At 47.7% G+C, this 23,588-nt stretch overlaps 1 protein-coding gene across 2 annotated transcripts in view; it reads left to right on the top strand.

Annotated features, from left to right (window-relative positions):
* LOC119650189 (beta-1-syntrophin) overlaps positions 1-23,588 on the top strand; it is a 259,314-nt gene that overhangs the window by 33,751 nt on the left and 201,975 nt on the right. The window contains exon 1 of one of the 2 annotated variants that reach the window (XM_038052748.1): positions 5,110-6,613. The exons of the other annotated variant lie outside the window; for it this stretch is intronic. The gene's annotated coding sequence lies outside the window, so the exon portion shown is untranslated. Of the gene's footprint in view, positions 1-5,109; positions 6,614-23,588 lie in introns of those variants that run through there. 2 annotated transcript variants of the gene reach the window in all.

The raw sequence follows: 23,588 nt of genomic DNA, 5'->3' as shown, positions 1-23,588 counted from the left end.
TGTAGCGAGTACCAGACATAGTACTCCTGACCCGAAGCCCTCAGCGTCGGGGGATCCCTCGAAAGCGAAAACCGACAAGAATGTCGCTCGCCGTAAACCGGCTAAGAAGCGAAGGCCCACGGGTGTCCTGCTCAAGAGCCAGTACCAGAAGGCCATGCATATTCTCAGCAAGATTGCCAAGAATAAGGAGGCCGGTACTGTCGACGAGCGGGATGAAAAAGACTTCGCTAAATACCAGGCGATTTTTGATGAATACAACAGCAAACGCCGGGCTGACGAGCAGAAGGCGAAGCCCATCGCTCTAAAACGCAACCGATCTCAAGACGAGGTCGAACAAGATAAGAAGCGGAGCAGAGTGGGCAAGACCGCAGATGCCAAGCAACATACGGAAGAAATTGTACAGCAACCGTCAGCCGGCGGGCCACGTACTGCGAAGCCTTTCAGCGACGTGGCCAGGAGTCGCTTACGTGTGGCACTGGCGGATGGCAATTCTGCTAGCGGCAAACTAACGCTGGAGGTGTGGACCAGTGTGGAGGCTAGGCTGTCGGGCACGGTCTATGAACATCTCGTGGAGACCGGAGGCAAGCACCCGGGACTCACTCCCCACTTTGATTCATCTCATGTGGTCCGTGGGTTCCACGTAATAGCTTGCATGGACCAGTTCTCTAGGGACTTTCTCGGCTCGTGTGTCGCTAAGATCAGCGACGCCTGGGAGGGCGTTAAGCTCAAGATTATCCCTTACGACGAGATTCCCAGGAGACCGGTCGCTCGCATCTGGTTGCCGAAGATCCGCATGGAGAAGGACAAGCTCGTCCATTTCCTGCGCCTTCACAGCCCCGGGATTCCCATGGACGACTGGGTTGTTATAAAGGAGGAGGAACCTCAGATAAACAGCCAGCCCGTACTACTTCGCATAAACGAGGAGTGCCTGGAGGCACTGAAAAAGGCCGATTATAAAGTGTGGTTCGGAGTCAGGAATGCCAAAGTAAAAGTGTTCCGTTCTGCGAAACCGGACGACGACCTTGACCCAATCGACGCCACCAACGAGCTGTTGGAGGAGATGACGATCGACGGTCCGACGGGGGCTGACGAACCCCCCACGCAAGCAGATCATGCTGAGGGTAACGCAGATAAATCTGCAGCACTCGAAGTGCGCCTCGGCTAATCTGCTCGTCTACCTCTTAGAGGAAGACATCGACATCGCATTAATACAGGAGCCCTGGGTCGGAATCGACCGAACCATCAAAGGGCTCCAAAGCAAATACTTTAATTTATACCACAGCACAGGAGACGCTGATCAGGATAGACCTAGAGCATGTATTCTTGCGAGGAAGAGTCTGCACGCTTTCCTGTGCCCGGACCTGAGTTCCAGTGACCTAGTTATGGTCAAGCTGGACCAGGTGGGGGCAGAGAACGTGTATATTTCCTCGGCGTACATGGCTCATGACCGATCAGCTCCGCCAGAAGAACTACAACATCTGACGAACACCATAACAGCAAAGAAAGCCAACCTGCTAATAGGCTGCGACGCAAATGCAAGGCATACGCTTTGGGGCAGCTCCGAAATCAACGAAAGAGTTGAGTCATTCTTTGATTTTATTATTACTTCAAATCTATCGGTGTGTAACAGGGGCAGTACACCAACCTTTCATTTCCCCTGCTCGGAGAACTGTGACGGGTGGGAGGAGGTCCTTGATATCACCCTAATAACAGACAACGGGATTCTTGGGGTGGAGGACTGGAGAGTGTCTGACCAGAGATCCTTCTCTGACCATAGTTGGATACCCTTCAGTCTAGATCTCGCCGCAGAGGTTCCCAAGCCCTTTAGAGACCCCCGGAGGATCGACTGGAGAAAGTTTGGTCAGGTAATTAAGAACAAACTCTCCGGTGCGCAAATTGGTAGGATTGGCACGACAGACGAACTGGAGTCAAAGGTCGGGGTTCTGGAGAAGGCTTTTGATACCGCCTTCAAAGTCTCGTGCCCTGCTAAGTACAGCAAAAAGACCTTGCCACCGTGGTGGAACGAAGATCTCTCTAGTCTCAGGGAGCTGACCAGAGAAATCTTCAACATCTGCTACAGGCAAAAATACTGGCAGCCATATAAGGACTGCCTAAAGAAGTACAAGTCGGCCATCAGGACCGCCAAGAGGCGGTCTTGGCTAGACTATTGTCAGAACATTGAAAGCACTAGTGAATCCGCGAGGCTCAGTAAGATTCTGTCCAAGGAACATAAGAGTCCATCCTTCCTTAAAAAGTCGCAGGGCTCCTGGACGGAATCTTCTAGTGAAACCTTGGAGCTGCTGGTGCAAACGCACTTTCTCTCCAGCGAGGAGGACTGTGAGTCAGAACCTCGCTTGGAGGGTTTGCAGCAACCCCAGCTGTGCGAGACTATCAAATCGGTAATTACCGGGGATAGGATCGCCTGGGCTATAAACAGCTTCTCCGCATACAAATCTCCAGGCCCAGATGGCATAATGCCAGTCATGCTACAGAAGCAGCAGGAAAGGGTTGTGCCGTGGCTTGTTGAGATTTACCGGAGCTGCATCACTTTAGGATACGTACCGCAGTCCTGGAGGCGCGCACGAGTGGTTTTCATACCGAAAGCCAGCAGGCGAGGTCATGAGTCCGGGAAGGACTTTCGGCTAATCAGCCTGATCTCTTTCGTGCTGAAGATCCTAGAACGCGTCCTGGACATTCACTTAAGGACGATTATGGAGAGAACGCATGCCTACCTCAAAGGAAAATCCACAGAAACCGCTCTCCACGAGGTAATTGGCACGGTTGAGCGGTCGCTGCGTACAAGCAGTATATCCTTGCTGCCTTCTTGGATATAGAAGGAGCTTTCAACAACGTCAGTACCAACGTCATCAAGGAAGCCTTGACCGGTATTGGATTGGAGGGGTATCTCACGCATTGGATTATATCCATGCTGAGTACCAGGATAATCCAGTCCGATCTGGCAGGCAACCACTTGGCCAGAGCTGTGAACAGAGGCACGCCCCAGGGTGGTACCATCTCACCGGTGCTCTGGTTAATAGTAATGGACAAAATTTTACGTACATTGGACAACAGCGGGGTGAAGATGGTGGCGTATGCCGGCGACTTGGTAATATTAGTATCAGGGATGTTTCTGTCCATTATGAGCGACATCATGGAAGGAGCGTTGCGAAAGGTGTGCCTGTGGACTCAGCATAAACCCAACCAAAACGCAACTGATGCTATTCACCACCAAGACAAGGATACCTGAATTCCATCTACCACGGCTGAATGAACAAAGATTGGTTCTTTCCTCTAATGTAAAGTATCTGGGTGTAATCCTGGATCCTAAGCTAAATTGGAGGTTGAACATAGACTTGAGGGTTAAGAAGGCCTGTATAGCCTTCTATGCCTGTAAGAGAACCTTTGCGAAGAAATGGGTTCTCCGGCCGAGGATGTTTCTCTGGATGTACACTGCGTCCGATCCTGACGTACGGCTCTATTGTATGGTGGCAGGCTTTGAAGAAAAAATACAATAGAACGAAGCTTAATAGGATTCAAAGAACCGCGTGTGCAGGTGCCACGGGGGCTCTGCAGTCCTGCCCGGCAGGTGCTCTTAATGTACTCCTGCATTTCCTCCCTCTAGACCTCCGCATCAAATATGTTGCAGCGTGCAGTACCGTCAGACTACGTGAGTCCGGATGCTGGGCAGCGAAGTCCTACGGCCATAGCAACATTCTAGATGAAATACCTCGAGAAATCTGGGCATCTCCCACGGACTATGTCACACACAAGCTGAACTTCACGAGAAACTTTGCTGTGGACCTTCCAACCAGGGCAAAGTGGAAGACCGGCGGCGTGTTGCAAGACTATGGCACGGTATTCTTTACGGACGGATCAAAGATGGCCTATGAAGTCGGCGCGGGGGTTTTCTCGAATACACACGGTGTATCCAAGTCGTATGGTCTCCCAGGTTTCACCAGTGTATTCCAGGCGGAAGTACTGGCGATATCGGAAGTCTTTCGATGGCTGGAGTGTGATTCGAGCCCCAAGTGTAACATAGCCATTCTGGCCGACAGCCAAGCGGCCATCAAGGCCTTGTACTCAACGACGACATCTTCCCGGTTGGTGGGGCAGTGCAGAGACACGCTCAACCATCTGGGCGGCACGCTCAAGGTCACTCTCCTCTGGGTTCCCGAGCATAGGAACATAGAGGGAAAATGAGCGGACTGACGGATTGGCCAGGCAAGGCTCTGCTCTTGGCAGTCCCTCGGGGAATACAGTCAGTGTTCCGCTGGCGGCTGTCGGGGGTCGAGTCTACTTGCACTACCTAGCAGCCGCGGGCCTGAGATGGCGAAGGCTTACAAGCTGTGCCAAGTCAAGGAGAATTTGGCCCGCTTATAATATAGCCCGATCATGAGAGCTCCTGTGCCAGCCGCGTGCAAATACATTCAAGATTACGGCGGTCTGCACGGGGCACTGGCCCATAGGGGACCATGCCGCTAGGCTCGGCTTACCCTACAACTCGCATTGCCGAAGCTGCGGAGAAGGAAGGGAAACCCTCATGCACTTTCTCTGCGATTGCCCAGCTCTGGCTCGAGTCAGGCTACGGACGCTGGGTAAACCATTCTTTGGGGACCTCAGTGAGATTTCTTGCTGCGGGGTCAGAGAGCTGCTTTCCTTCGTGAATGCTACGGGTTGGCTTTGAAGATCCGAGCCGGCTGGACTCTGCTTCCCTGTTCCTATAACAACAGTCACGGTCTTAGGAGTTTGTGGCATCAAAACGGCGCACCAAAACGCTAATTGGGCTCCTCAGAGCGGCCACTGATACCTACCTACCATACACAAATTTATCAAGCCCTTCCCTTTCCTAGTAACCAATCCATTTCTGATTCCTCCATATCCTCTGAGATGGCATTTCTCCAGTTATCAACTTTTTCAACCATCAAACTCCAAGTCTCACCACCTTCAACTTGACGAAATGCTATATTTCTGACATCCCTTCGCTAACTATGGCCACTATCCCCTTTTTGTGGGGCCACCCCACCTGAAGCATGCGTAGTTCTGCATGTAAACAAAAATGACTTTTAGATTAGCTGGTGTTTGAGTAGTTCTTATCTGTAGGCCGGGTCTTCCAGTCATAAAAAGTCAAACGAATCTGGAAACGTCTAGTGCTCGTGAATTTCAAGATAGAAAAAAGTTTCGAATAGTTAAATATCTTCGAAAACGTACGGGGAACCTGCTTCGTATCTTAGATATAACGTTTCTGGATTTACTGAGTGAATATCGACAAAAGATATTTGGCAGATGATTTTTTTGCAAGGATATTTCTTCCTTCAAGTGTGGAGTAAGCGAGCGAGAGTGTAGGGGGAGTCCCCTGACAGAAAACACATTTGCGTGCAGTGGTGGTTTGTGTCTGTGATTGTATTCGTAGGGGGGGAAGTGGATCCTGCGCAATCCTTGCGGTAGTAAAGATGTGTAATAATAAACAATTGTGACGAGTGTCAATACAGCTCAGGATTCAGACAGTTGATTTGAATGTCCTAGCGATTTGGTGCATCTGAAAAGCGGAATAGTATTAAAGCGAGTTGTGAGCTTGGTTGCAAAATATTTAGGACCTGCCGAAGTGTCCCTGTCTTCCTAGTAGTCAGTTTGAAGGATAACGGTCTCTTGTCGAGTGGGTGCTATTGAAACTGACATTACAGAATCTTCCGTAGTGCGCGTGTGTTCGTTGATGTCCTTGTCCATTTGTTTCGCCTATTCACACGCTGTGCCGAGCCTCGTGTGTGTCCTTATCCTTACCCTCATAGCAAATGTTGCGTGCGAACATACATACAGTGAAAACACGACAGCTCCACATTCATTTCATTGCCTGAGAATTCCTTAAGGATTTACGTTGGAATTTACGGTACGAATCCCATTGTATCTTTGGTAGAACGCGTTCCAGGCGTTCAGTTCCCGTTCGGTGGTCCAGTCGTAGGCGGCCATTCTGATAAATCGGTGCCAGTGGTGGATGGCAGCCTGCCTTGGAGCTACCCACCGTTCACTATAAAATCACGAATAATCCTTGCAGACTCCAACAGTCGTGCGGTACCTTCGCGCTTGTTCGCTTGTCTGGAAATCCTTGTCTGACTCCCTGCCGGGCTCAATATACTTAAGCCTTCTAGGAATTGCGCTTAGTGGGGGCCTCGTGCTGGTGGTACCCTTTTTTTTCGGTGGTAGACGCGGTTTAAAAAAATTTATAACGCAGGAAGGAAGTTAATCAGTTTGTGGTTGTTTTGAAGTTTGAAGGATATAAACAAACGAAACATTTTAGTGAATATGAATTTCATGAATGGAGTTTCCTCCGTGGTGAATGGAAATGAAAATTCTTCTGGCATCGTGGGAAATGATATAAATTAATTAATTCGGTTGAATTTACGGTTTTTGGAGAAAATTCATAATAAATTGTATTTGTGCGGTAGTGGCGGTTGTTCGGTTGTTTCCATAAAGAATTTATAAAAGTTTTGTGGGGAAATTTGATTATAGGAGTAAAGTGGTTTCCACGTAAATGTTTGGCATGCCTTGATGGTGTCTTTGATCTTCCAATGTACACCTCATTAAGGATTAAGTAATTTGCGGAAAGTCACATTTCCCGGTAAGAAACCTTTTTGTTTTTCTTCTTTATTGCTGAGTTTATCTGATAATTTTCAAAGAGTTAGATTGAATTAGATACTCGGGGATGGGAAGTATCCTTTTCTTGTAAGAAGATTAGATCGTCCTTTATGTCGCTGTATTATTACGCTTTTAATTGAATGGAAATTTGCTTATAATTTGTGACGTGTAACAAATTTCCTAGAATTTGTTGTTGGTTGACAGGTATTCTGTGATAGGATTACTAACCTTTGTTTAATCCCAAATCTTTCCTGTCATCATGGGAATCCTTGGCTGTCATTTGTCCTCAGACGAAATTTAATTGGTACATCTGAGTCACCTTAGTGTTCAATTGCTTTTTTCGATTTGCTTGATTATAAGCTATACTTCGGCGAATAGTAAAAGTATGTCCTTAAAACTATAGTAAAGGTTGGCCTCCCCCAGTCGTCATGGGTGTTGGTCACTTCCAAAGCATTAAATTTGATGATCTCACCGAACATTCGGTTCAGCCACGTACCTCAATTGTCGATGAGCCGCGGAGTCGACCTGCCTCTTGGCTCACTTTCCCAAGAGAGTTGCCACGATCTTCACGGGCAATAACCTCTCTTAAGTTTTCGCCTTTTCGGCCTTAGACAGCTTTACGCTCCTTAGCAAGGAGGGCAACGGGGATCACTTCCGCGATCACAATCATGGGTGGTTCTGCGAAAGTGTGATAAGCAGACACCACTCGTAAAGCTCCCCGTCTCTGCACTTGAGCAAGGCGCTTACGATGCACCTCCTTGCCAACGGCATTACCCCATACCTCCGCGCCGTAGGGCAGAACGCTGTCGCAAGGTCGATTGCATAACTGACCAGGGCGACTCTTTTGGCATATTGAATCCCAGCAGACTATCGTAGGAAACGTTCCAGAGGTCAGGCCCCAGGATGGACCCCTGTGCTATTCCTGGCCCTCTAGCCTCTCATAGAGCAGGGAGTAGTCTTTCAGATAATCCCTCAATATCAATCTTTTTTTTCTTCAGCCTTTGTCCTGTTCACAAGCGGGGTCGGCTCGTCGTGATCGGCTTTGCCATTTGGCTCTATCGAATGACTGATCTGGGTGCGATCTCGAGGCTTTCAAATCCCCATCCAGCGTATCAAGCCACCGTTGTTTAGGTCTGCCTTTTGGTCGTTTACCAACGACTTCGATGTTCAGACCAATCTTCAGTGAATTTTCGTTGGCACAAATTGCGTGACCATACCATCGAAGACGCCTCTCTCGCAACTTTTCCACCATCGGTGCAACCACATAACGATCACGGATATCCTCATTTCGGATGTGATCTAAACGTGTGACGCCACTAGTCCAACGTAGCATCTTCGTCTCCATTACCGCAAGACGCCGTTCATTGTCTTTTATGGTCGGCCAACACTCAGAACCATAGAGAGCGACTGGACGGACGACATTGTGGTAAATTTTAGATTTGAGACGTTCGTTGATACGTCGATCACAAAGGACACCAGTTGTGGAACACCACTTCATCCAGGTTGCATTAATGCGTGAAGCAATTTCATAACGCAGTTCTCCATTGGCTGATAGCGTTGATCCGAGGTATTTAAATCGCTCAGTTCTGGGCAGATCACTGCCGTTGACAGTGATTGTGCTTTCATGGGGATCGGTCGTCAAAAATTCAGTTTTGTTTAAATTCAATCTGAGACCGTGTTGCATGAGGCGATCATTACATTTTTGGACAAGTTGCTCCAGATCATTTTTGCTATCAGATGCTTGGAAAACATCATCTGCATAAAGCAGTGTGTAGGGCGCTGGACGTTGGATATCCCGTGTGACGGTGTCCATAACAAGGACAAAGAGAAGTGGTGAGAGGGCACTTCCTTGATGAACTCCAACAGAGACACGAAGCGGTGTTCATACACCCGCCATACTTCGAACTTTACTTTTCGGATCGTGGTAGAGCAATTGAACCCAGCCCACGAGTTCTTCTGGCACGAAGTGTTGTCGTAAAACATACCAGATGAGTTCGTGTGGTACACGGTCAAACGCTTTCTCTAGATCCAGAAAAGCAATGTAAAGAGGGCGGTGCTTCTCACAGTGTTTCTCCATGAGTAACCGCGCAGCGTGTATTGCGTCAGTAGTTCCGCAGTTCTTGACAAATCCGGCTTGATTCACGGTTATTTCAACGATTTCGCGAATACGGTTGTCAAGAATGCGTTCAAAAATCTTCATGAGTCGGACGGTAATTTGAACATTCTGCTTTGCTACCTTTCTTTTTCCATATTGGAACAGTGGTGCTTTCTTGCCAGTCAGATGGTGTTCTTCCTTCCTGAATAAACCGGTTAAAGAATTCACTGAGCCACAGTGTTGGGTCCCAGCTCTTCGCTTTCCAGAGCTCAGATGCGATGTCGTCAGGTCCTGTTGCTTTCCCCGATTTCATTTGTTTTATTGCCTCCTCGACTTCAGTTGCGCTGACTGGTGGAACTGCTCCAAATGTTGGCAATGATTGTGGAAGTGGAGGATGAGCAAATTCTTCAGTTGAAATCTGCTCGAAGTATTCTCGTCATCTATCCGTTGCGGCTCGACGGTTGGTAAGCGAAGTATTAATATAGTTTTTTAAAGTGCTTAGCATATCTTTCCATCTTGCGGAATTGAAGGGATTTCTGGAATCAATCGTTTTGAGGAGCACTATCCGTCGATGAACCGCTATAACAGCATCTACCGTGGATCTCCCTGCTCTGAACCCGAATTGCCTTGGGATAAGTCCTTGGCAGCGCGAATCGCTTTAGAGAGCCTACTCCTGCTGAGCTTTTTGAACACTTTCCTGGCCGCGTAAAGCATACACAGTGGTCGGTATATAGACGGCAGTTTCGGGTTTCCCTTTCCCTTGAAACTGGTCACCTTCCAGTGATTAAGAAAAATACCTTCCTTCAAGCAAGCGTTGGACACCCTCAGCAGCAAGTCTGGTCTTCGGCGTAACACCCAGTTTTTCAACTTCCGCCGGGATACTATCAGGACCTGGCGCCTTCTTTTTTTTCGTGGTGCGAACCGCCTTTTCGAGCTCTCTCATTGTGAAAAGGTAGCAATTGTCGACGTTTTCCGCGCTATTGACATTGATTTTATTGATCGCACTGCGGAGTCTCCTTTTTGCTGATCTAGTATACTCTGCCTTTATGGTGCATGCCTCCTCGCTGGCAGGCAAACATTGTGCCAAATTGCTTATGTCACTTCCTCCGTAGGTCGGCAACTTCTACAATCCACCAGTACATAGAAAGCTTGCTACCTGGAGCACCTCCGGTGCATGGGAGCCTCAGACGCTATCGTTATTAGGTTCGTCACTGAGTTTACGAAAGTGTCAGCTGCAATGCTACCACCCCCCGAAAGCCCTCCACTCTGTCTATTCAAAGAGCTTCGACGAACTTCTCGATGTTCACCCTCGCGACATTTCATACGCAGAGGAAGCACCGGGTCGTTGCACGCCGGCAAGTAGTGTCAACCACTTCGAAGGCAATGTACTGGTGATCACTTTCCGAGAAGTCTTCCAGGACTTGTCACCCGTCCACGGATGGTGCCAGAGATTCTGATGCAAAACTAATGTCAGGGATGCTTCCTTCGCAGCTTGAGTGCCGAAACGTTGGGGTGGATCCGGTGTTTTAAACTACTAGCCATTTCCAGGATCCATTTCCCTCTGGAGTCTGGCTGAGCCATGCCTTTTTCAAGGGCCCTAGCATTTAAATCACCGCCTACCAGGATTCGTCTCTCCGTGCCCGAAACGGCATCCTCCAGAGCATCAAGCCAGTGCCGAAAATCCGACATTCGACGTCAAGTAAACGTTAAATAACGCTATTCCTAAATACAGAATCCAGCCAAATCTATTTCCTCGGCCTTGGGCAAGAACACGAAGTCGAACGTCGTCCCGAAACCTGATGGTACCCGATAAGTCGAGATGCCATGAGGCCGGGTCCCTGTTCCGGTCTGCTCGCTGATTAAGACTAGATAACCTTTACCTCCGCATGGAATTGTGCCAGCCACAGTTGAGCGATTCCACTCTGTTGCATGATAATTTGTAGAATGCGGGTCATGCTGTTCCCGCCCTAGATCTTTCTAGTTCTGCCCTAAAGTTTGGACACCGTCCCGAACCCGCAATGTGTGTGACGCTCTTACCAGATGCGCCACCATCCCTGCAGAGAACCACATTTTCGTTTCCATTGCAGGTTTTTGCTTGGTGACCTATCTGATCGCGTCTGCAGCATGTTGCTCTCCTGTCGAGTCCCTTGCAAGTTGCTGACATGTGTCAAAAGTCCAGACACCTGCAGCATTTGATGGGGATTATCCGCATTCGTGTCCTGCATACTAAACATCCAGTTTTGATTTTTCCCCTGCTAAGGAGTCTCCTCGCATATTACTTGGGGTTTTCCACCACACAGCCTCGAGCATTTACAGAGGTGATACCCATCCGGGCATTGGTTACCTCTGGAGATTCACGCTTTATGACTTCCTACGCTTTGACCTTTTCTGTGAGGCAGTCAAAATCTTGGATTTCTAGAGAGCACATTGGCTCTGGTCTCCCCAAAGGCCCCAAGCCTATTTTGAAAAGCGAGCATAGAGTCGTTAGCTCTTCTTCCTTGCACTATCTGCCCCATCAGATCGTCAGCAGTTGGTAGACTTACAAACAGGAGACTTCGAAAGGCTGTTTTTTTGCAGAGTTATGGGCTCAGAAGAAGCTCCTGGAGTTGTTGGAAGTAAAATCTTGTAGGTCTTTTTAGTAGGTGCTAAGTTTGAGAAACCTTAGGGAAAATTCTAGTTCTAATACTTGAGCAGATGCGAGGTGAATTGTCTAGTATACTTGCATTGTGTTCCTTCTGATGGACAACAAATAAAAACAAAACCACAACCGATCCAGCGGTAACCACCAGAGGTGGAAAACCTTGACGGATGAATAATAGGAACTCCTTTTTTTAAGACATTACAGTACGATATCCGTCCTTTGCCCTCTATGTCGTCGTGTTCATTCTTATTGGTCGACCGACCGCGTCCTCCAATTTTGCAAACCGAGCAGCGTGTAACCTATGTCGCCCACTGAGTCCTGATATCAGTTCCGGGGTGTTTTTGGTGATGACTTCCCTTTTACTTTGTCGTTCAGTAGGGGCGTGAGAATTGTTCTGTGGTTCAAATGCTCTGCATGGTTTGTCCACTGGAGCTTTCGCCATATAATATGTAGGTGCAACTCAGTATCGTATCTGATCCACATCCTTTGAGCGCTCCGACTCCTTACGTGTCATTTTCACAAAAATGCCCGTGCCCTTTCCTGTGCGTGGTTTCGCCATTGGCCATTGATCAAAAGACCATCCTGAGTGGCCAGAGACGACCTAGAGGGAAGAGCTATCTCACTATCGACGGAACACTTCGATAGGAATTCAAGAATTGCGAGGGGACCTTCGGTGTCAATTTTGCCAACTTTTGTTTCTTTTTAGGTCGTCTCCGGCCACTTAGGATGATCTTTTGACCATATTCAACCCATTTAGTCATTACAAGATCTTATTTCGTTGGTTATGTAACTGTCTCAAATCTGGTAGAAGGGGAGTATTCCGTTTGGTTTTTCCGTGCCGTTGTAGGCTAGGGAAATGTTTCGGGTTCATAAAAGAGCGGTAGGTTGCAAAAGCCAAGTTGGAACTGGTTTAGAGATACGTCCAGCTTTTCGCGATAACGATTGAAGAACAGTCGTAAGTTGTCAACGTCAGTGGATAGCTACTCCTGTTGGATCATTATCTTGAGGCTGGTTTTTGTCTTCTCCTCAAATCACTGAATTCGGGTGCCCTGAGGGGAAAGCAAAAACCATCATGTCCATCATGAATGTAGGGAAGAAGAAGGCGGACGCTGTTGTATATCTTATGGTCTCCAAATCTAGACAAAATATACCTGCTTTCTGAATCGTCCTTAGAGTTGATGGTAAGCATAATAACTGGGGGCAACCGTGGGTCAAGGAAATCCGGAGTTGATTACTTCAGGCGAAAGGATTAGGCAAATGAACTGACCCAGAAGTAGATGGAAACAGATCGTTACCGCGGACTTGCGCGGTTGTTACTTTATTAGATCGGTATTACCCACTGGGGAGTTCTGTCCATAGGTACTCAAGGAGGGCGGTCAGACCCGAGTCTACTAGGAAGTCATCTGAAGTGACTCTTGCCACAAAGTCCCACGGACATTTATCTGTATCATGAGAACCGGGATGGGCCTCTGCATATGTTCCAGGAGAATTTCGGCCCGGTTTTTTTGTGGTTGGCTCCCTCGTGGGAGTTTCATGGTGAGCTTGGTTGTGCCCATATCGCAGCCAGTTCCCTGTGGGCTCAAGCTTGGAGTTGCACAGTACAACTCGGGTGCCGAACTCCTTAGCTGGGGCAGAGGGGTTAGATAGGCTTCGCATTTACAGGTATGCATGATGAGCCTGCATTTAGTATAAAACAGTATAGTTGTGCCAGCTATGGCGGGCTTTGATTATGGTCTGCAAATCAATTCGTCTATGTACTTGTCGCTTTTCTCATCGATTGTCTGCTGGCGCTCTTTCTTACACCATTCGTTCTATTTGCACCGCGATTCATAACCGATTACGCATAGAGTGTTGAATTCCCACAACGGTACGTCGTCGGACTATCAGTTAGATACCTCCATATCGTCAGAGAGCTAGCTTAGGATCGTTTGCAACATTACTTCGGGCTAACCTCGAAGTTTCTCGCCTTGCGGGGCATTCAAATCAGGGAACTCTTTTCACCAACAATGGGGAGCGGAGGAACGGAACTGTTAGTTTAAGGCATCCCTTGCCATCCAGCCCCTCCATCGGTCGAGCTCTATCCTCCTTGCAACGAGAAGAACCCGAACGTAATGCGCAACACGCTCCACCTATCAGTGCTCATCAGAATCCCCTCGACAATGTTGTCTGGAGAGAGATTTCCTGTGTTTAAATAAAGCTGCTGACGAAGCTTACCCCACCTTCTGCAAGAAGAAAAGGTGTGATGGGCGTCGTCTACAACTCCATAGCAAAACACACAATCAGGAGATCGTACCTTTCGAATCTTGTGTAGGTAAGACTGAAAACCTTCATGCCCATTTAGGAGCTGGGTAAGGAAATAGTTAGTCTAACCATGGTTCAGATTCACCGACGCACATAAGTTGCCAATGAGCTGCGCAGTCCATCTGTCTCTCGTGTCATTTTGCCACTCATCGACGGTTCGTTGTCGTTCTTTGCGAGGAATCACCTTCCTTGTCTCTTTTGCCTTGCGCTTGTGTCTGGAGGAATTCTCTTCTTAGTCAGGATGGAAACTTCGGGTTTTTCCAGTGTAAGGTTGACACTATAAGCAGTCCTCTATCCGCTTACCCGTTGCATTAATATGCCAAATCTGTTTTGCGCCGCAACATGATCTACATAACCTACCAGGCGCGACTCTTCTTGCATGCCGAATTTAAGTAGACCATCATATCAAGCGTTCCAGAAGTCCAGCCCTAGGATGGATCCCTGCGCTATCCTCGACGTGACCTCCACCATCATCTGATCCTCTAGCGTTTCATTGAGCAGGGAGCTGTTCCTCAAATAGTCCCTCAATATCTGTAAAAGATAGTTCGGCACATAGAAAGTACTGTCTAGTGTGCCCGGAATATCCTTCCATCTTACGGAGTTAAAGGCGTCTCTGACGTCAAGCGTTACGAGGAGTACCATCCGTCGAGCTCGGCACTGTATGCTACCATTCGACGAACGGCATCCACGACTTGTATGACAGCATCAACTGTGGATCTCCCTGCTCTAAAACCGAACTGTCGTAGAGATAAATCTACGGCAGCTCGTATCGCTTCAACGAGTCTACTTCTGATGAGCTTTTCGAGCACTTTCCTCGCAGTGTGAAGCAGATAAAGGGGGCGGTACGAAGATGGTAACTCAGGGTCGACTTTCCCTTTGCTGATCAGCGCAAGCCTTGCAACCTTCTAACGAAAATGGAAAATGCCCTCTTTCAAGCAAGCGTTGAATGCGCTGAGCTGTAGGTATAGCCGATGTTGGAGCAACAGTTTGCATACTTCTTCTTGGGATATCATCGGGTCCAGGCGCCTTGTTGTTTTTCATAGAGTGGTTTTCTAACTCTTTTAGTAGAGAGTCCTCGGGGTGCGCATGGAGTAGTGCCCGTATAATGCGGTCCATTTGCTCGGCCTTAAGTGAAGTGAAGTTTCCACAGAGCCCCGATTTTTCGGGTTACCAGTTTGTAACTGGGTCCCTACGGGGGATCACTTCACTTCATCGACTAAATCCTGTCAGCAGCGAGCCTTGCTATTGTTTATTGCGCTGCGGTGTTTTTTTTTCGCTGATATGTACTCTGTCGTTATGGTGCATGCTTCCTCCCGGTCGTTGACGATGTTGTGTCAAGCTGCGGAGGACGTGACACTACTTGCAGAGCTCTGCAATTTCCGCCATGTTTCGGTGACCTCCTGGCCATGGAAGTTCTGCAGGCCGTCGTTATCGGCTTCATAACTGAATTTACAGCAGTGTTAGCTGCGGCGCGACCACTCCCAGTAGCACCTGCTCCAAGAGTTTCGACAAACGTCCCGGTGTTCATCTTCGCGACGTTCTATGCACAGGAAGTGCGCCGAGAGTTTGTGCCAACTACTTTGAAAGAAATGTATTGATGGTCGTTTGCTGAGAAGTCTTCCAAGACCCGCCAGCGTCTACCATCGACATCAGCGATTCCGACGCGAAGGTTATGCCGGGAATGCTTCCCCTGTAGCCTGGACGCTGGAACATTGGGGTGGATCTGGTGTTTAAAATTACAGGTTCTGTTCTCGCTGCCATTTCGAAAATTCGTTTGCCTCTAGAGTCTGAGTGAAGCATGTCCCATTTAAGGCCCTGGCATTGAAGTCACCCCAGCGCAATATTCGCTGCTCTGTGCACAAGATAGCGTCCTTCAGATCATCAAGCCTGCGTCGAAAGCCTGGCATCGTCTCATTTTGTATTAGATAGACATTGAAAAACGCTACCTTTAAACAGTGAATCCTGATAAAGCCATCCCCTCGGCCTTGGTCAAGAACCCTAAGGGGGTGCCGTCCCGAACCCAGATGGCAGCGATACCAGATATGTCGGGGTGCCATGAAGCTGAGTCCTTTCTTCTGTACTGCTCATTGTTGAGCACTAGATCAGCTTTGATCTCCGCAACAAACAGCGCCAGCAACTCGTGAGCGACTACACTTCGGTTCATATCGATTTGCAGGATGCGAATCATGTTGACCGCGTTCAAGTTCGTTCTAGTTCTGGTCTGCTGACTGGACACTGCCCCGAGTCTTTAGTATGCCCAACATTCTCATCAGACATGCCACGGTCCCTGCATAGGATGTAACTCTCCGTTTTGTTGCATGCGTTTGCTTTATCGCCTACCTGACCGCATTTCCGGCATGTTACCCTTCTGTCAGCTTTTCAATATTGAACCTCATAGCTGGGATGAGTTTGATACTCCCATTGTTTACGATCTGGTGCCATGTTCTGAAAAGATAGTGATTATTGTCGCAATTTCGTCGTATGTCCAGGATGCAAGATGCAGCTCCTCTCTCAATGAGGACGTGATCAATGTGCTTGAATGCTGTCCCATCTGGAGAGGTCCATGGTTTTTTGTAGATCCTGCGGCTAGTCGACCTTGTTTGCCATTGGAGCATATATGTTTATAAGCCAAACGTTGCAAAACTTATTCAAAGCGGACCAGTTGTTTCTTGGTTGGTTTGAAGACGCTTCTCCGTTTTTAAGACCTAATAATTTTCTTTCCTAGATTGTCAATACTTTTCAACCTGTTCAATGAGTACTCTATGAGCGCCAGTTCGGACAAGGGAGCGCACTTTCCAGATTTCAAAGAAGTAGTCTTTTTTCTGTTTCCGTATTTCCGATCCAATCCGGGCTTCAATTTCGGGTGACATGACAATATGGTAGATAGGTTGTCAGTCTATGGTACATCACCCAACTTGGAGGGTCAGTCGGCACATCCCAGTTTTGTGGCGCAGAGAACACGTCGTTCGTTCTTTCTTGTCGGCTTCTTTGTATTGCAGAACTGTTACCAGCGTGAAGGTGGGAGTAAGATCTGCTAGTAGAACTGCAGGTGTTAAGACAGCATGCATTATCCAGGGGTTTGTCCAGAATTGCAGTGCCGGGTCGGCGATCCCCCTGAGACACATACTACCTTTCAACCCCCAATACCAGGGGCTATTAACGATAATCTATATTCGAATCCATTTTCCGTAGCTCCTATCGCTTTGGTTTACTGACAATACACCTTTCTGGTCTGCCAAATAAACCAGACAGAATTTTCAAGTGATTTTGGACGACTTCTTGACACTTTGATTCTTCAAGTATTCGGGGGCCTGCTTTTCTTTCGATGAGTAACTCAGGAGCATTGAATTACTCATCCTCCTCAAGTGGTTCAAATGTACTCCTTCGTTTCTTGCTGTTAGTTGCCGACTCACTTCTTTCACTTAATGAATACCGTAACATAAATACAACTTCCATACTTGCTTCGAATTTGGGTCTCCTAATTGAATTGTTTGAATCTAAAGCACCCAACCGTTCACACCAAGTGCCTGGAACCTATTTTACCTTTACTTACAAGAATCCCAACTTCTTGACTCAACCTCATCCGCTCCTCACTTAACCTCAAATCAATTATCTACGAGGTAACCTGAACTTCTATGCACTTCCAAATGAGTCGTCTTCATTCCAATTCACTCTCAAAATGTTATGAATTGTGAAAACGAGTTTAACATTTACGACTCATAACTCCTTCAAGTAAATCCAATGAAAGCAGGTCCCCCCCCCTCCCCCCGGAGGGTGGCATGGTATCCCCACCTCGGTCTCACTCGCAAGTCTGCCAGACTACTTGAGTATGTGTTCCAGCAAGGAGGAGAACAAGCCGACGAAAAATTGATAGTGCAACAGGGACATCATCCAACCCCCCCCCTTTACCTTTGAATTCGCTGCATCTGAAGAAGCCAATGAATATGTACAAAGTACAACCACCGAATTTGCCAGGTTCAAATCTACCACGACTGCTAGTGAGGGATTAGATGAATGAGGAGGCGGAGGGAAAAAAGCCCGGGTGGGGGTGGGGAAGCTGTGAATACGGGAATGTAAAGGATACACATTATGACGTATCTTTCGTGAAATTGTCAATGAGATGACACAGTGCCGAGGTAAGGAGTGTGACGGTAGTGTGTTATGTGCATCTTTTCAACCGTTGCATCCGCTTGAAACTTTGCTTGGGATTATTTGCATAAATGGAGTCGTTGCACTGTTGTGCTCCTGACGTTCTTGGGTTGCCGATTTTGAAGGACTAGATTGATTAATCTAAAGAATAACTTCAGCTGCTGGTATCCTTTTTGCAAATATCTGTTTTTGTTCGTCTTCACCTATCTTTCGCCTTCAGTGTCTTTTCACGTGCTACAAGCAACTCCGCCAATTCTAATGAAAACAAGGGCTGTACCTAGGTCTGATCCTGCTTGATGCTTACGTCTCCCCCCTACAATCACTGAGAATATTGGAAAATATAAGTAACCATGGAAAATCATCTCGAACCTGTTGGTAACTCAACACCAAGGAGTCAGTAAATAAGCCATAGTCTCCTATTTCGACTGTAATAACAAGTCAAAAAGTCCAAACATGGCAATGCCGAGAGACTCCAGGACATTGTCTCCTGCTTTTAGCATACCGAACAAATCCCCGGAATCTATTTTAAATAAAATATGAGCTTTGGGTAATCTGTGAAATAAGTGAAGTGAAGATGTGACAATAGGACATCGTCGCTTAGGGAGAACATCGAGAGTGTTAAGTTACTGAATAGGCTAGGCATGGGGCTGACTTCTCCGGCTGCTTGTACCTTTGAGATCCTTTTCACACCCTGCCCATGCCAACGTGCAGTCGGGACGTTACAGCAATCGCAGGATGAAGCTGCATAGACAACAAAGTGTATAAGTGCTACCCACATTCTCCTCCGTCTCAGCAAGAAAGAGTCTGTCCTGGAAGATGCGAGTGTTGTCTGATTCCTTCGGTACCAACCGTATCCTTCATTCAGTCATTTGAAAATCACATACATGGCCATAGATACGCACACACAAAACCGAGTGCAAATTATACCAAGTACGTTGGCATCATTTCGGTCGTTCCCAAGTCATCATTATCACGGCTATTGCCGATGGGGATCAGACATGGAGAACTGGAGAGTTATGCTGGGTAAGTCATCATTGCAAGGGTACACTGGCGGTAGAAAATATTCCAGAGTTTAGTAAAGGGTATTAAAAGGATATACGTAGAGTACTTGAATTCATAGCTTATACCAGTCCTTTATGAAATGTTCAAGTGATTTATTGGATTTTTATTTGCTTACAACTTGATACATGCCATCAATTACGAGTAGATAGCTTCCTTGTTTCTATTAAAGGAAGTAGACCATTGGATCACATTTGATATTATGTGATGCAGCTTCTTCCTCTGGGGGGCTTAATCCTGGAAATGCTTTGGGGACGATATTACACAGAGGGCACAGAATTCGGTTCGGATGATACTAAGTAGTAGCCTCTCTGGACAGAGTACAATACGTAAGTGTATTTGTTTTGGATCCAATGTTATTTAGATAGTGAAAAACTCTTGGAGTTGGGGAGGCTTTGCAGGATTGCTCCATCATACTAAAATCTGTATTCATGGCATTATTATTCTCCGTCATTTAGCTCTTCCCTTGATGCAGTCTTTACCTCCTCAATCATGTCTAATCTTCGCCTTCTCGTGGGTCTCTTCAGTGTTGGGAATAGGAGAAAGTGGTACCCTTTGAGTAAATCACCAATGCTGTAGAATGGCCTGGAGATACTCGTGGAAAGGCCCGCGCTCTTCCTGAAACCGGCTCTCGTGAGCCTCCGGATATCTCCATCGGAGGCAGGCTGACCGAACCATTTTAGCAGTTCGTCGCACAGCAGATTCCAGGAGGACCAGCCCTCCGCCGGCAACGCCAATACCATTCCAGGGCAGGTCCTGTCAACAACAAGTGGAGATGCCGATTCAGCGAGTGAAACTACCCCTCCCCCCCCCAGGGTATCTTCCGTCAGAATTGCCATCCGATCCAGGAAACTGTTGATCGGTATCGGGTCAGTGGCTCCCGCGAACTTTAAGCCCCATCCGGACACTATCTTACTTACATGGTCGTCCGGGTAATTGCTCCCTCTGGAGAATCTGTTCAGTAGTTTTCGACCCAAACTCGCAGATGGCAAATGGAATACTCTCGGTTCAACCGGGGACCCAGCGAGTCCTAATTGGATCCGGTCGCTAAGGAGCGAACCGTGCAGTGCTCCGGTGCGAACCTAGGTTCCGGGATCTGCTCCCGTAGCCGTTCAATCTGCTGGACGAGCGCAGAGGATCTATTAGAGTGTATGTTCGCACCACGTCCTTGAAGAACTATTGTGCCCCTTTTACTGGTTATAAAGCACCTATTAATCATAGTATTTCAAGCAACTGTCATTGTTCCAGGACGTGTATAGAGGTTTCATCACACTTCGCACAAAACCAGCAGGCAGTGTCCGTAGATATCCCTAGCTTCCCTAGGTGATAGTTTAACCGACAGTGACCAGTGAGAGTTCCCACTATGATTCGGATGTTCTTTTTGGTGAGGTTTAAGCAATCCTTTGCGCGCATGGGTTCATATTCCCAATAAGCACCATGGACAGCTTCATCCTTGGTAGGTCCGCCCAGTATAGTTCCCTCAATCGTTCCTCTTCATTCCTTAGTGTCATAGCCATGAAACCGGTTCCGATTCCACAGAAGGGTTCGGGCCTGTGTGAAGGCGTCCCTGCTCCCCTCTTGGCTAGTTCGCCCGCTACCTCGTTGCTTTCCAACCCAGCATGGCCTGGAACCCAAAGTATCCAGACCTTGCTGGACGAGCCATTCAGTTTCTCAAGGCATTCCCATACCAGTTTAGAGTTCACCTGGTTGGACTTAAGTGCCGTGATCGCTGCTTGGCTATCGGTGAGAATAGCAATGTTCTGCCCTCTGTAGTTCCTTTGGAGATTAAAAGAGGCACATCTGTCTATGGCGAATATTTCCGCCTGGAATATGCTAGTGCAATGCTACCTATCGGCTTAAAGTACATTTTCCTTACACCAATGACACTGGCGCCCGCTCCCTCTGGTGTGAGGGATCCGTCAGTGTACCAAGTAATCAGTTGCTGGTTTAAGCCGTAAGTCCCAGCTGCGCTCCTCCAGTTTGTCTTGTTATTTCAACGTTTTTCAAACTTCTTGGTATCAGCAATTCGATTGGGCAGCTCCTCGCCGCACCGATACTCCTGGTCATCCTGAATATTTCCCTCCATGTCTGCATCTGTATGTGCAGATGGAGAGAGGTTAATCCCAGAAGGATGCCGTTAGGCATGTTCTCATTGCTGATACACGCGCAAGTCAGTCTTTGGGGTTTGTGTAACTCTCTGGCCTATGTGCTGAGTTCAGTTCTTTCTGCCTAGATTGCCGGCCCATAGGTAATTACTATTCCTGTATATATCCAAAGTAGTATCTTCGGAGTGCAACCCCATTTGTTTCATGCTGTAGATCTGCAAGTTATCAGAGCCCTTGTAGCTTCAAGTTTATTCCGACATGCGTCTTCCAGAGTAATTTTTGGTCTAGCGTAATTCCCAAATATTTGACCTCTGTTCCTCGTTTCACCTCCATGTCATGTAACCTTATGGCTCTCAGGTGATCAAGCTTACCTCTCCTCTCCTACTATGGTGGTTTTGGCTGGATTGATCCGTCGACCCACCTTCCTACCCACCTAGTGATGTGAGGGAGTACGCTTTAGAACGTTAGTTCTAATATAGTTGTCTATGGACTTCTCCACCATTTTGAGTACGAACGATGTTAGGCAAACTGGTCTGAAAGATTTAGGATCCTTTACCCGCTTTCGGAATAAAGACCACTTTTGCCCGTCTTTATGCCCTTGGTATGTATCCCAATGCTATACTCCCCCCACCACCCTCAGAAGAGACTCTAAGATGATTCCTAGGCCTTTCTGGATTAGTGCTGCGAAAATGCCATCAACTCCGGTTGATTTCAGTGGTTCAAAAGTTCCCACTGCCCACCTTAGCCTAGCTTCTGAGCATACCTCTTTTGCTAGTTTCCAGTTCTCCTTTCTTCCCCTTTTATTCGTTGTTGGGATATCAGGGAGAATGTTGTCGCCTGCTATCGTGAGGTAGGACCCCGGGAAATGAGTTTTGAGAAGCAGGTGTACCTTGGCCTCGTCATTCTCGGTAAATGTCCCATCTTCTTCCTTCAAACCGAGAGAGGATATTGCCCCGTCTTTGACTATAGCCTTGTAAAGCCTGGTTGTTTCTGTGATCTGTTCGATCCCTGCATAAAATTCCCTGAAGCTGTTTCGTTTTCCTTCCCTGATGGCGTTGTTATACGCAGTCAGTGTATTTTTGTACTGTCAGTCCCCCTGGTTTGTTTTGCCCTGACCAGGTTCCTGTTCCACCATGGTACATTCCTTGATGACTTAACTCACCTATTCGATTGGTGTCGCTGCTTCCCAAGACTTCGTGATGGGCGTTGGCATCGCAGCCGAGGAGAAGTGGTATCGCTCTCTTCTCACAATACTTCACCAGTTTAGCGACTTCCAATGAAACCATCTTTTGCACATTTGCCTGACGACAAGGTCTTCAATGGTTTCCTGCTCCTCACGAGTGAGTATTTGCTCGGGAAACATTTTTGGCAGTATGGTCAGTCGAATGCCCTTGACTCCACTAGCATAGCTAATGGCGGGATGAGTCCTGCCTTCACCCCTGACCTGCCCGGGTTTTCTCTCCTTTTGGGTTCTGGTTTGAATTTTTTTGGGAACATTCCCTTCATGCGGGTTAATCTCTGCTGCTCCCTGCTTTATCGGCTTCGGTAGGGCTTAGGTCTATCCTGAGGCCCTCTTCTGGTTTCAGGCCTTCCTTCAAATAGTGCAGGTACCATTTAGCACCTGCACCGCTGAGACCTGTCTCCTTCCTGACAGCTGATATATTTATCTGAGACATGCTTTTGTTGGTCCCTGCTTTTTGAGCAGTGGCGTTTGTTGGTTGTTGTCTACGCAGTATACCAATGTTAACCTTGGATCCACTGTGTGACGGTGTAACTTCTCCCTTCTTGGGTGTAATCACCTGGCCCTCAGTATTTCGGAGATGTGCCTCCGCCTGATTAACTAGTTTGTGTGCGGTACGGGGCCCCACTTTATTGGTTTTTGTTTTTTTTCTTTGTTGCTGCTACTCATTTGATTCCCACGAGTATGGGGGTTAGGAGGTCCACCGTGCCATTGCCCCCGTAGCACGGTAAAGTCTAACTTACTCACTGAAGCGACCAAGTATCAGTGAGGCTCCGTTCGAATACAGTCAGTTACCCCCGACTGCAAACTATCCAATGGGCACGATTCGCATGATACCCTGGATTGGGGGAGGTGTTTTTCGACTCCCCAGTCTAGATCCGTAGCGCTTTGTTAATAGTAGGATCACCTCGTACAGGGTGTGGCTAGCACCAGTCACTAACGGTCTTGGTAGATGAGAGGCTTGGCCCCTGAAAAGCCACGCATCGCCCTGGAAGAGAGACATAGAGAGATCATAGAGAGATCATAGAGAGATAAGTTGGCCTCAGGGAGCTATGTTTCGCGTCAGTGTATCCTGCAGTGCGTTGCTTGACCCTTTGGAGAGGGTAAGGTGGTGAAATTCTGGGAAGAATACCCCGTTGTCTTCCCGTGCTGCATTACTGTACTTTAGAATGCCTGCTGGGAGTAAGCGTCAATCCGGTGTGGGATTGATGTTACCTGTATTTAAGGACAGACCCTCATATCTTGAGAAACAACATTAGAATGAGGACCCTTTCAAAAGTACAACACTACGCGCCAACGAAGACTTCCGATAAAGAGCAAAAGAAGACTATCTATGAGCAACTCTGTGGGGACCAAAAGAGTTGACAT

The sequence above is a fragment of the Hermetia illucens genome, chromosome 2 (genome assembly GCF_905115235.1).
Source record: "Hermetia illucens chromosome 2, iHerIll2.2.curated.20191125, whole genome shotgun sequence".
Classification (NCBI taxonomy): domain Eukaryota; kingdom Metazoa; phylum Arthropoda; class Insecta; order Diptera; family Stratiomyidae; genus Hermetia; species Hermetia illucens.
Note: the sequence above shows the minus strand (reverse complement) of the source record. Positions and strands in the feature narration are given on the sequence as shown.